Source organism: Lipotes vexillifer, unplaced genomic scaffold (genome assembly GCF_000442215.2).
Source record: "Lipotes vexillifer unplaced genomic scaffold, Lipotes_vexillifer_v1.1 scaffold499, whole genome shotgun sequence".
Taxonomy (NCBI): domain Eukaryota; kingdom Metazoa; phylum Chordata; class Mammalia; order Artiodactyla; family Lipotidae; genus Lipotes; species Lipotes vexillifer.
The window spans coordinates 193753-208425 of record NW_006782754.1 but is presented as its reverse complement, the minus strand read 5'-3'; the positions used below and the strand labels follow the sequence as shown (position 1 = coordinate 208425).

Sequence of the window (14673 nt, the reverse complement as noted above, 5' to 3'; positions counted from 1 at the left end):
TTCATAAATATAGGAAAAATCTTAATTACAACACATGTGATTACAATGTTGATTCATTGGTTATAGATATTTATTGACTATTTATTTCTATATTAGCCAGTTTGACTATGAGAGAACATCAGTGTCATCAACAAAGGAACATAATAACTTCTAGAATTTTGGAATTTCAATACATAAGTTTATTACTATTCTAAATTAAACCAACATTTGTTATTCATTTGTTCTTCCTGAATATATGAAATATATTTAACATTTGTTTTTATCATAGTAGCAGAATAATTGGTCATTATTTTCAGATTATTTTTTTCAAAAGACTAACATAAACCTTTAGGTCATGAGGAGCAATTTGTTGTACCCTAGGAAAATAGACTAAAAAACATGAATAAATATATGCAAAAGAAATCCGAGTTGGGCATATATGGTCTCTGACTTCAATGAACTTGCAGTTTAGTTGGGAGACAAAACTTTAACATATCAATACAGTGAAGCAGGTTTTTACTTATTCACCTAGATCTGGCACTGAAACAACAAAAACTAATAAAATATGGACCGTGCCTTCAAGCTGCTTAGAGTTTACTAGGAGGAGAAAAACACATAAAAAGGAGTGCAGGGAGGGCTTCCCTGGTGGCACAGTGATTGAGAGTCCGCCTGCCGATGCAGGGAACACGGGTTCGTGCCCTCGTCCGGGAAGATCTCACATGCTGTGGAGCGGCTAGGCCCGTGAGCCATGGCCACTGAGCCTGTGCGTCCAGGGCCTGTGCTCCGCAGAGGCAGAGGCCACACAGTGAGAGGCCCGCGTACCGCAAAAAAAAGAAAAAAAAAAAAGAGTGCAGGGAGTTCTTAGAAATGCCTTGATTAAAGCTTTGTACGGATTGACCTGGGAAAAAAGTGGAGAAAATGGTCATTTTTATCTAAGATGATTTGGAAATGCTTATAGACAGTGTGGCACTTGAACTTGAGTTGTGAAGATAAGTGATTTCTCACAATGCAAGCAAACTGGGGGCAAGTTCTTAACAGGAAAAATTAGTAGGAAAAGTAGAGACAAAAATGTGTGAAATATCTTGGCAAGGAGTTTGTTATGATAAGAGTAGCATGATTGTAAATTGGGCAGGGAGATTTGAGCTTGGTAAGGGCCTGGTCATGGGAGGCTTTCTTTGCCATGTTAACATGAATGATGTTATCCTGTATGCACCTAGAAGCCATTGAAAAGAGTAAACCTCAGAAGTAAAAGTTATCAAATATGTGTTTTAGATAGATTAGTTTGAAGATAGTGTGGATGATGAAGCTGATAGGGGAAAACAAGAAACAAAGGAAGGTACTTAGGAGACCAGTTTAGAATTTATCTCTATTTAGAGATAGAGAGAATAGAACATAATAGAGAAATATTTAGTTTGGATAAAAGGGCAAGGTTATTAATTTGATGTTCCTGGTATAAAATGTGGAAAAATCTAGAATTATGTCCAGTTGTCCAGTCTGGGGAACTAAATGAATGATAATGTATTAACTGAGATAAGAAATTCAAGAAGAGAAAGGTCAGATTGAACATAACCAGTACAATGTTGAGCATGTCTTATTTAAAGTTCGTGTGAAACTTCTGAGAAAATATTCTCAGCAGTGAGATGAGAAAGATGATAGTAATACTCTAGAAGTCTAGTTCTGAATCTTCTCATGTCTCCTGGTAACTGTAGAGAGCAATAAGTAGAATAAAATATAACATGCATGCACACACATAAACACACATGCACACATATACTGTTGTTTCAGTACAATTATGAGATCAACAAAAAATGACAGAGTTGTAATTGCATATAAATATTGCCAAAATTGAAGTAGAACAAGGAACCAGCTTGTAGATTCATAAAGATGTTACAAAGAATAACAGGGAATGTGGAGAGGGTCTCAGGATTGACAGATCTCAAATATCTCCAGCATATATTTCTGCTGAGGAAGAGAGGGTGGTACCTTAAGATGGAAGTTCTGGGAGTAGGACCAAGGTAGATAAGTCAAAGCAGAATATTTTTGGAAAGAATGGGAAAAAAGTTTTGCAAAATGCCTAGGGGGTCCAGACATAGCAGATCTAAAAAAGTGCCAGCAAAATACCATCTACAAGTGAATACATAACTTTGGAAAACAATAAATATGAAGAGATCTCGAAAGCCCAGATCTGGCAGTTCAAGTTCTTTTGAAGCAGGCCGGGTTTGCAGAAGCGGAGAAGGTATAACCATACATAAGGACTATATTTAACTCCTCTATATAAACAGAGAAGATAACTCTTCAGTTTTGAAGCTTGGAAAGCTGGTGCATATTCCATTCCCATAACTTTCTGCCTCTAGTTTAAGAAAACCTATCTCATTCAAAATGATTAAGTAGGAAAGGAAAAGCTTCTGCCTACATACCAAATAACTATAGTGAGAGAAATGAAAATTATTAAGCATTACTTTACAATGGACAGTGAAAACTCACTAGAACAATGTTACCATGAATCAGATAAAAATATAAATATAACTATATGTAAGTTTAAGTTAAAAGAATTAAACAATCTTGGCCACAAAACAAGAGAAAAATAGCTAGATGAAGGAGGCGATGGAATGAAAACTGACAGAACTCAGGAAAGAAATAAATGGGAAAAAATTTATAGATGAAGACTAAATTATAAAGCACACAAGGAAGGAAAGATAACATAGAAAGCACGTATGTGGCATAGAAGGGAGAGGATGGAGAATATAAAATAAAAGTAAGAAAAAGTATTAGAGAAAATAGGCAAATATGGAAGATAGGAAAAGGAGATCCAAAATGCACATAATTGCAGTCCCCAAAGAAGAAAACCAAAACAATAAATATTTAAATCTATAGTTAAAGTTTACTGAAATAATAAGTAATGATAAATAATGAATAATTAAATAAAATAATATTTGAATCTACATATTGTAATGACACATCAAGTGTCTAGGGAAATTGATCCAGAGCAATCAACACTGAGATGTACTGTGGTAAAATTATTGGATTTAAAGATGCAGAAATAATCCTTTTGTCATCTAAAGGAAAAAGGGAAAAACAAAAGTTCGGTATCAGGTTTCTCAACAGCAGCATTCACCTCCAGAAGACTGGAGAAACACTTAAAAGATCCTCAAGGAAGGAAAACATGAGCTCATTATTTCATCATCAACAAACTGCCCTATAGTTATAAACAGTTTGGATATGGAAGTACCCGGGATTTGTTGATATCATATACTCCTTAAGAACTGACAGCAAGGCAAATTGTAACCAAACCAAGATATGATTGGGGAAATTTTGATAAAAGGTCTGGCGAGGGACTTCCCTGGTGGTACCGTGGTTAAGAATCTGCCTTGCAATGCAGGGGACGTGGGTTTGACCCCTTGTTGGGGAACTAAGATCCCACATGCCATGGAGCAACTAATCCCACGTGCCGCAACTACTGAGCCTGTGCGCCACAACTAGAGAGAAGCCTGCACACCGCAACGAAGAGCCCACACGCCACAACAAAAGATCCTGTGTGCCTCAACGAAGATCCTGTGTGCTGCAACTAAGACCCAATGCAGCCAAATAAGTAAATAAATAAATATTTTAAAAAAAGAAGGTCTGGTGGCAAGCATCAAGTATGTTAAACTACTTAGATTAAACTACCTATATTTAGCTAATATATTTAAGTGCAATTAATTTATGCTAGAACTAAGGCAAATACTGAGCTAAGCATAAGGGTGGCAAAATAGAATGAAATGTAATATGCTTTGATAAAGTAGAAATTGTACAACTAACAAAAATGGGAGAAGTAAACAGGGTAGAGATCAAAAGAAGGATAAGCTTGATGGCTGCCTAATAGATAATAAATGGAGAGTCAAGGGATATTATTTTAATAGACATTTTATTGAAGCATAATATATTTTCAGAAGAGTGCACAAATTGCAAATGTAAATTGATGGGTTTTAACAAAGCGAAGACACCTATGTAACTAGAGTCCAGCCCAAGAAACGGATAATACAAGTATTCCAAAAGCCCCTCCTCCACCTCCCTTCTTGTCTAAACCCTTAATGCCTAAAGATTACCACTCTTCTGACTTCTGCAGTGAATAGGCTAATTTGTTCTGTGTTTGAACTTTATGCATACACAGGAGAATATAGCACATAGTCATTTGTGTCTGCATTTCATTACTCAACAACGTGCTTTTAAGAGTCATTCATATGGTTGTATATAACAGAAATTCATTTTCTTTGCTCTATAGCAATACTATCCAATCAGATTTTGTAAAATGATGGAAATGTTCTGTATCTCTGATATCGAATATAGCCTCTAGCCACATGCGCCTATTGTGCATCTGAAATGTGGTCAGTGTGAATGAGGCACTGAACTCTTAATTTTATTTAGTTTTAATTGACATAAATGTAAGTAAGCACACATGGGTAATAGTTAACCATATTGTACAACATAGTTTTATAGTAGTCCATTGTGTGAATATACTAAAATTTATTCATTCTGTAGTTAATGTTGTTTCCACTTTAGGGCTAATATGCTGTTTCTATGAACATTCTTGTTTTTTGGAAAACATATGAATACATTTCTATTGAGTACACATATAAACAGAATTGTTGAGTCATATGTATGTTAAGCTTTTTAATAAATTTTTAAAGTATTTGCACTAGTTCATTCTTCTAGCAGTCTCTTGTTAATTTTTCTTAAACTCAAGCAATTTTGATAGGTGTATAAGTATTGATATTTCATTGTAATTTTAATTTCCCTATTCAGAGGATTAATATTATTGAGCATGTTTTCCTTTATTCATTAGCCATAGGAATGTGCAATTTTGTCAAATGTCTTTTCTGTTCTTTTGTCTACTTTTACATTGGGTTGTCTGTCTTTTTTATTATTGATTTGCAGAATTTCTTTATATACTCCAAATGTGGAAGTCATTTGACATATATGTTCATGACAAACATCTTCAACTCTATGACTTGCCTTTTCACTCTGATAATGGCATCTTTTGAGTGAAATAAATTTTTAATTTTAATGTCCTGTTTAAGAAATCTTTGCCTGATCAAAGTCATGTGGACATTTCTTATGTTATTTTAATAAGAGATTATAAAATCAATAATTCAACTGGGAATGATATTTTTTGTATAAAGTTGGGACCCAGGTTCATCTTTTTTTATATAGATACTAATTGACTCACCACCGTTTATTTAAAGGCTGTCTTTTCCCCACAGACATGCACCAGCAGACTCTGTATATGTGGTTCTATTTCTGCACTCTGTTCTGTTCCATTGGTCTATTTGAGCATCCCAGTACCAACATTACACTGTCTTAATTGCTGTGTATTTTTTGTGAATATTTACATCAGTATTTGTTGTAAGTCCATCTTTGAGATTATCTTGGCAATTCTTGGCCCTTTGTATTTCTAGGTGATTAAAATCACCTAGTTAATGTCCATAAAAAACATGCTGAGATTTGGATTGGAATGTCTTTGAATCAATTTGGGAGCATTGCTATACTTACCACACTGAGTCTCTTGATCAATCAATGAAGTATGATTCCTTCACTTATTTAAATCTTCATTTATTTCTCCAATAACGTTTCATAATTTTCTTTTTCAGAGTTGAGATCTTAAACCTCCTTCATTAGATTCATTCCTAGGTAACTGATGTTTTTGATATTTAGTATAGCATAGTATAAAATAGTTGTTTATTACTGGTATGAAGGAAATGCAATTCATTCTTATTGCTTTGACCTTGTATTCTGCGACTGTGTTCATATTAATTTCTAATAGTTAGTTGGTAGATTACTTCAGATTTTCTATGTAATAATGAACAAAATTCACCACAGCAAAGCTGCAAAGAAATAAAGGCTTTATTTGGCGTCTGAGAATTACAATTCAGGAGACACTGATCTGAGCAAGAGTTGAAAATGTGTTCCGGGGAGGAGATAAAAGACAGGGGTTTATAAAGGCAAAAAAACCAACAAGGTTGCAAAAGTTGTTTCAAAAGAATTATAATTGGTACTGGCAAGCCAAAAGCTATTCTTATCTTTACATGATTGGTAGCTAAAGGCTACCACTAGAGGGAGGGAAAAGTTCGTTACTGTGACAGGTTGCAAAAGTTGTTTCAAAAGAATTATAATTGGTACTGGCAAGCCAAAAGCTATTCTTATCTTTACATGATTGGTAGCTAAAGGCTACCACTAGAGGGAGGGAAAAGTTCGTTACTGTGACAGGTTGCAAAAGTTGTTTCAAAAGAATTATAATTGGTACTGGCAAGCCAAAAGCTATTCTTATCTTTACATGATTGGTAGCTAAAGGCTACCACTAGAGGGAGGGGAAAGTTCGTTACTGTGACAGGTTGCAGGTTTTCTTGTAGAGTCCTTGGAATATTTGTGGTTTGGCCCAATTCAAAAGTTCATGGTTCCAGCTGGTGAGGACGTGCATAAGCCCTGCTTCCTTTTAATGGCCTTCCAGCTCCATTTTAAAGAGCTCTCTTACTGACTACATGCTGAAGTTCCTTTTTCCACAGTACATAATCACAATCTGCAAATAATGATTTTTATTTCTCCTTCTCCAATGCTTTTCTCTTGCACTGATTAAGATATCCTGTACAATGTTGAATAGAAGTAGTGATGGTATATTTGTTTTTTATGCCCTTCAAGATGAAGGTTTTTGGTATTTTATTGTTAGATATAAAATTTGCTGTAAATTTACCCTTAAGTGTGATATTGGTACCATCTATCAGAATAAGCCAGTTTGTTTCTATTTCTGGTTCACTAAAACTTTTTTTTGATTAATAAATTTTAAAATTTATCAAATGCATTTGATGCATCTATTGAGATGATTGCAATATGATACCTCTACTTTATTCTAGGAATAAATTGGATTTAGTCAGTTGCTTGATTCAAATTGCTGACACTTTGTTTAGAATTTTTGCATCTATATTCATGAATAAGATTGCCTTATAATTTTCCCTTATTAATGTGCTTGTTAGGTTTTGGCATCAATGTTACTCTGGTTTCATAAAATAAGTTGAAAAATATTTCCTCTTCCCTTAATATCTGGACTAATTTATGGAGGTATGGTATTATTTTTTAATTAAATCTTTGGAAGAACTCACTTGTCATGTACCTGGCCTAGAATTTCTTTGTGAGAATGTTTTAAATTAAAAATTGAATGTGTGTGTGTGTGTGTGTGTGTGTGTGTGTGTGTGTGACTAACAAATCTTTCTGCTTTTATCTTTATAATTTCTATCATTTTACTTCTATGTTTTTAGTATTTTAATTTTATTCACCTATATCTTCTGTCTATTGGTATATATGGCTTTTCTATCCAAGTATAAATTTAGCTGCATCCCAGAAGTCTTGATATATATATTTTTACTCATACTTTCAATTCAAATATGCCTTTCAATGTATTTTTCATTTAAACCATGTGTTATTTAGAAGTGTACAGTTGGTGCAGGGTTGGTTCCTTCTGATGGCTATGAAGGCAGGGTCTGTTCCAGATATCCTTGGCTTGTAGATGGCTATCTTTTCCTGAGTCTTCACATTATCTTCACTCTGTGAATGTCCATGTCCATATTTTCTCTTCTTATAATGACACCAGTTATATTGGATTATGGCCTACCCAACTGACCTCATTTTAACTTAATTAACTCTGTAAAACCCTATATCCAATATGTTGGCATTCCAAAGTACTGGGAGTTAGGATTTTTGGCATATAAATTTTGGAGGGAACAGAAATCAGTCCATAACAATAACAAACCATCCCAAGTTTAATCACTTAACAACAACAATTTATCCTTATCTTTCATGGTTCTGCGAGTTGACTGGGCTCAACAGGGTAGTTCTTGCTTAAGGTTTCTCTTGAGCTTGTGGTCAGGTGGCATATAACATTTGAGTTACCTGATAGCATGACTGGGTTAGATTTCCTAAATGGCTGACAATTTAGACTAAATTTTCCTAGGAGCCTAAGTGGGGCTGTTGATTGGTCATAGAGGCTTCTTTATGTAAGAGGCTTCTTGCACTGCTAACAAAGTGCAAGAATTCCAAAAGGGAACATCACAAGTTTTAGTGTTCTAAGAGACCCAGGCATAAGGTACAAGACATAAACTGCAAGGCTTCATTAGAGCTAGGCTGAAAGTCCAAGAATGTCACTCTTCTGCATTCTATCATGTTTCAAAAAGAGGGTGATTAGATTCCATCTCTTGATGTCAGGAGAAACAAGCATGTATTGGGGGAAAAGAGGAATCAATGATAGCGATGTTGAGTGATTATCTACCACAGTATCTTTCATTGGTTTTGGAAAATACTTAACTATCCTTTCTTCAAATATTGCTTCTGCTCTATTCCTTATCTACTCACCTTTTGGATATCAGTTACACATATTGTAAACCTTTCACTATATCCATGTATCTTTTATTCTTTCTTACATTCTGTTTTCATTTGTTTTTATGCTCTATGCTTCAGACTAAAGTTTTTTCACTGATCTCTAATGTATTAATAATATTTCCACCTGCTTTTCCAGTTACCTGTACTCTAGTTTACTAATTCTACCATCCCCTGTGTCTAATTAGTTGTTAAATTCACCTATGAGTTCATTATAATTAGTGTACTTTTCTGTTACAGAATTTTATTTCTTTTTAATAGATTCTAGTTCTCTGATAATATTCTCTATCTTGTCATCTGTTTTCTTGGACATATTAATCCTCTAAATTTAAAATGTCTGTCAGATATCTAGTATCTGAATATTCTGTAGTACTATTTAAATTTCATTTTTTTCTCTTGACTCTGTCTCTTATAACTCCTATAATTATTTTTAATCATGTGAGATTTTGTGTACCAAAAATAATAGAGACTCTGAACATTAATAACTCCAAAATATTTTACAATAGCTTTATTAAGGAAGGTAGAATAGGAACAGTTCCCTGTAAACCAAGCAGGAATTTAGCTGATTTAAGGATAGGTTTAAGTTTTTTAAAGACCTCATCAATTTTCAGATTGTCCTTTGTCCTAGAATATAGTCTTTCAAGAGGTCCTGATTGAAAGGTATGTTAAACATAGGATCCTTCACTTTTGGTGACATTTGAACTCCAGTATCTGTCTACCCAGTCACAGTAAAGCTTCCTAGAGCAAAATTATCAGTTCTTTTTACATTGCATTAGGAATAATAGGACTTCCCTGGTGGCGGAGTGGTTAAGAATCCGCCTGCCAATGCAGGGGACACGGGTTCGAGCCCTGGTCTGGGAAGATCCCACATGCTGCAGAGCAACAAAGCCCGTGAGCCACAACTACTGAGGCCCTGTGCCACAACTACTGAAGCCCATGCACCTAGAACCCGTGTTCCGCAACAAGAGAAGCCACCGCAATGAGAAGCCCGTGCACTGCAACAAAGAGTAGCCCCCCACTCTCTGCAGCTAGAGAAAGCCCACACACAGCAACAAAGACCAAATGCAGCCAAAAATAAATAAATTTATAAAAAAAGAAATAATAGCCAGTACATTTAGCTAACTATTTGGTAAGGTAACAGCATATAAAAAATAGCAGATATATTGAGCTATACACACACTCACACACAAACAAATTCAGTTAAAAAAATTTAATATATATTAACTGAAAAATGAAAACAAAATAAGGTCTGTAGTCTGGTTAACAGCAGTAAGCCAATGTCAGTTTCCTGGTTTTAATATTATATTACAGTTCTATAAGATTTCACCATTTAGGGATGCTGGGTGAGGGTACACATGATGCTTTGTACTATTTTTACAACTACCTGTGAGTTTCAAAATAAATAATAATTTCAAAATAAAAATAGTTTCAAAATAAAATGAAACACACTTGAATGTCACAAAAACTGACTTGAACAATTTGAAAGGATATATCTCATATTGAATAGGAAGACCTAACACCACCAATACATCAGTTCTCCTTAAGTTAATTCATAATTTTAATGTGATAATGAAAATACTAGTGGAATTATTGAACTATAAAACCTGATTCTAAAGTTTTTATGGAAAAATAAGCAAGAGTAGCTTGGGAATCTGAAACAAAGAAGCACAGTAACAGAGGCTTAGCCTCATAAGCTAAAATGCACCATAAAGTCTCAACACTGAAGCAATATAATATTGATTTATGAATAGACTGACAATAAGTCTAGAAATAAATCTCAACTCATATAGGAATTTAATAAAATGAAAGTAAAATTCTAAATAAGGGCATCAAAAATGGACTTTTAAGAAAATGGTTTGGGTATGGTTTGGGTATAATGGGGATAGACTTTGGGGAAAAAATTATATCCAGAGCCCATATGATACACCAGGAAAAACTCAAATGGGACAAAGATTTAAATGTAAAAATAATTAAATAATACAAGTGGTAAAAAAATCAGCTAATTTCATTATTATTATTATTTTAGATGTTGGGGGTAGGAGTTTAGTAATTTATTTATTTATCTTTGCTGTGTTGGGTCTTCGTTTCTTTCTTTCTTTTTTTTGCGGTATGCGGGCCTCTCACTGTTGTGGCCTTTCCCGTTGCGAAGCACAGGCTCCGGACGCGCAGGCCCAGCGGCCATGGCTCACGGGCCCAGCCGCTCCGCGGCACGTGGGATCCTCCCAGACCAGGGCACGAACCCACCTCCCCTGCATCGGCAGGCGGACCCTCAACCACTGCGCCACCAGGGAAGCCCGGGTCTTCGTTTCTGTACGAGGGCTTTCTCTAGTTGCGGCAAGCGGGGGCCACTCTTCATCGCGGTGCGCGGGCCTCTGACTATCGCGGCCTCTTTTGTTGAGGAGCACAGGCTCCAGATGTGCAGACTCAGTAGTTGTGGCTCACGGGCCTAGTTGCTCCGTGGCATGTGGGATCCTCCCAGACCAGGGCTCGAACCCGTGTCCCCTGCATTAGCAGGCAGATTCTCAACCACTGCGCCACCAGGGAAGCCCTCATTGTTATTTTTAAAAGGTGAAGGTATTTGTTACTATGACTAAAAATCTGGAAGTCACAAGGGAAAGACTGATAAATTTTAGTCCATAAAGTTAAAAATAATAAGCAAAGTCAAAAGCCAAGCAACAATGAATTTATGCAACTCATATTCTATAAAAGATTAATTCCTCTAATAAGTAAAGCTCTCCTAAGATTAAGATCCCAATAGAAAAGTGGAAAAGCATCAAAGAAAACAAAATACAAATACAAATATGAAAGGATGTTCAGCCATATCTACAGTAAAGGTCATAGAATTTTAAATTTTTATGTGATAGTATTTCTTATGTACCTAGTTGACAGGAATAAAACATTGATAATAGATCTGTTTATGTGGCTGTATAGAAATAAGTACTTTCATATATTGCTTGAAAGAGCACAAAATGGTGCAACTCTGATGAAAAGAGTATCTTTAATAATTAAAAAAATTGCAGATATCCCAGCACTTGTACTTCTTGAAATCCTTTTTGCAGATAGCCTGCAAAAAAATATATTTACATCCATAAGGCTATCTATATTACATACAACCACATATTGTGTATGTATTATATACATGAAACAACAAACAGTGGGAAAAAACTAAGTGTGAAAGAGCAACAGACAGGTTGAGTAGATGATTTCATTTTTGCACAATGTAATATAATGAAAGTGAAAACAAATGGGGAGGGGCTCTATATTCATATAGGAGGGGATCTTAAGAATATATTGTAACATGAAAAAATCGGGTACAAAACAGTCAATATATGGAGTTCACCAAAAAGTTCATTCAGGTTTTTCCATGAGATGTTACAGAAAACCTGAACAAACTTTCTGTTCAACCCAATAGTTTGCTACTTCCTCTGAAGAAATGAGAGTATAGAGGTATGCATTTATAATCATTTGTATTTTCATAAAGAAACACTGTGAAGGTATAAACAAGAAAGTGCTGAAAATGATAACCTAAAGGGATGGGATAGAAATGAGAGTAGATGAGAGCAGGGGTATAAGTAAACATGTCTCTCCAGCATGTGCTCTTTGTATAGCTTTCCAAAATATAATCAAACTTCAAATTCAACAGAGTTTAACTTTTTAAAAAGTACAATAAAAGTCAAAACCAAATACATCAATTGTGAAATCATTATCAAGTGCTAATGTCATGGAAGTGGTGTGGGATGGAATAGCATTGCAGGCCAATGCTCCTACAGAGGATAACTAGAAAAGCTGGGTTAAATTAAAAATCATATATTTGAAGGCACAAAGTGGCAGAGGACTAGAGGGATTAAAATTCCAGAGAGAGCAGAAACTTTTAGAGATGAAATAGGGATCTAAAGCTGTTCCTGACATTCTTGTCAATTCTTGATGAGGGGTAGATGCTGACAACATGGACTAGGTCTAGGTAGAGTGTCACACTAGGGGGCAAGCAAACTGGCATAGTTTCTGGTGACCAAATGGGGCCAAGAATGACACCATTCTTTTTCCTCTGGAGAATTCTGATGAAATCTGAAGCTGTGTGAGGCTTAAGTCTAAACAGAAAAGTATCAATATCATGATTTGTCAGTTCTCGCTCCATCAAGGTGATCATTGAGAAAAATTAGTTCTTCATTTCTTTCCCTTCCATCCCTCATTATTTAATTAATTTTTATTATTATTATTTTTTTATTTCTTGTGGCACATGGGCTCTACAGTGCAAGCTCAGTAGTTGTGGCGCACAGGCCCAACCGCTCTGCAGCATGTGGGATCCTCCCGGACCAGGGATCAAACAGTGGCCCCTGCACTGACAGGCATATTCTTAACCACTGCGCCACCAGGGATGTCCCCATCCATCATTATTTTAATATGTGTATGTATTCTCACCTGTGATAGTTACCATGGATTTAAACAAGAAGGTGAATGAGCACTTTAAGGGAGAAAGGTGAAATAAAAGAGGAACAGAAGTGACCAGGTTCCTGCTTCTCTGATGGACTTTGGAGGGTGGCAAGATAGAAAAAAAAAAAAAAGGAGTTTCACTAATAAGTTTTCAATTGTAATATTAAAACATACTGCAAAGAAAATGTAGAAGAATGCCAAGAGAGAATTATGGGACAATCTAAACGAAATCTCCTCTCTGGGGATTCAGAGAGGGTGTCCTTAAGGAAATCGTATTTAAGCTTAGCCCTAAAAGATGGGGGATGAGAATTTCACACAGTGAGAACAATATATGCAAAGACTCTGACTCTGAGTGCAATAAATAGCTATATAAGAGTGTTGTATGATAGAATGTCGTAAACAAAGAGGGTGGTAAAGGCAAAAGTTGTGAGGTGGCATGCAATGAGACTGATGAGCCATTGAAGTTTCCTAGTGGGTTAGTGAAATAATCAGAATTTTACCTTAAAAAAATCACTATGGCTCTATGTGGAGAGTGGACTGCAGGGATAAAAATGGTTGTTGGCAGATAAGTTAGGAAATTGTTTTATTTTCTTCAGGCAAAAAACATGCTTGGAATAGGCCAGTAGAATTAGAGATGAAGAAAATCAGAGAGAGATATAAAAAAAGTTATTTATAAAAATCACAGTATTTTATTATTGATTGTGGTGAATGAGGAAAAGAATACTCTTTCAGGCATGCCTCTTTCCAGGTTTTGGGCTTGAAAACTGCATGGGTGATGATTCCATTTCTTGTGACAGGGAGCACCAGGGGAAAAGCAGCTTTTGTGTGTGATAGGAACTTAAGTCGAGAACTCAAGAAAGATATGGACTGAAAATATATATTTAGAAGTCATAAGAGATATTGGAAGCTGTCTTTTACATCTTGGAAGAGTACTAACCAATATTTTGTTTATTCCATGAAATTCTTAAACCATACCATCATAGCCTTACTCCTGAGACAAAATACCAAAAATGTTCACTTTATTCTTAAAACATAGTAATGTTTTTCACTAAAAAATTGTGTTTTATGAATCTTATTTCTTGTTTTGCTGTTCATTTAACTGATTTTGGAAAATTATGAGAATCATTCATCTTTTCATCTTCTTTTGTATATCAGAAAGAAGGTTATAATCAAACTGGAGATACATAAATATTTGTTAATAATTATGAGTTATTGTTAGCTCTTTATGTACTTCAGAGAACACCATTATCATACTACATATAAAAAAACTGCTTATGGTAAATGAAGCAGAATACTCAATTTTAGTTAGGCATATGACCCACATTTCTATTTTATACCAAAACTTTTATCCTAAAGTGTGGTTCTAAAATGTGACACTTTACCTCCTTTATATGTCTTTAATGAATCTTCTCATAATAAAAGTTAAATTATGTTTCATTTAGAAACATCATTATCTTTTAAGAATTGGTAAATATGTTTTCATTTCCTAGTAGTAAATATTTGAGGAAAGAACATATATTTTTACCAGGTTGATACAGGTGGAATTATCTCACTTTTTACAAAATAGTCATAAAATACTGAACATATGCTACATTTTAATAAATTGAGTCATTTTGGATGACAATATTGGTATTACTTGTTTGTTTATTCAAGTTCCGGAACAAGGAAATAAAGGGTAAGCATAGGATTTATTTAAAATATCCATTTAAAATGTAGCTTTTATTTCTTTACTTTCTAAAATGTTCAAGGGTTGATTATTTTTTGTTGTATTTTAGTTTATTTTCCAAAATACTAATATGTGATTTTTATACATTATTTTTCTTTTTAAAACAAATACTTGACCAATACAAAATACAGAGATCT

General features: G+C 34.8%; 1 protein-coding gene across 1 annotated transcript in view; it reads left to right on the top strand.

Annotated features, from left to right (window-relative positions):
* SLCO6A1 (solute carrier organic anion transporter family member 6A1) overlaps positions 1 to 14673 on the top strand; it is a 136537-nt gene that overhangs the window by 83772 nt on the left and 38092 nt on the right. The window lies entirely within an intron of this gene.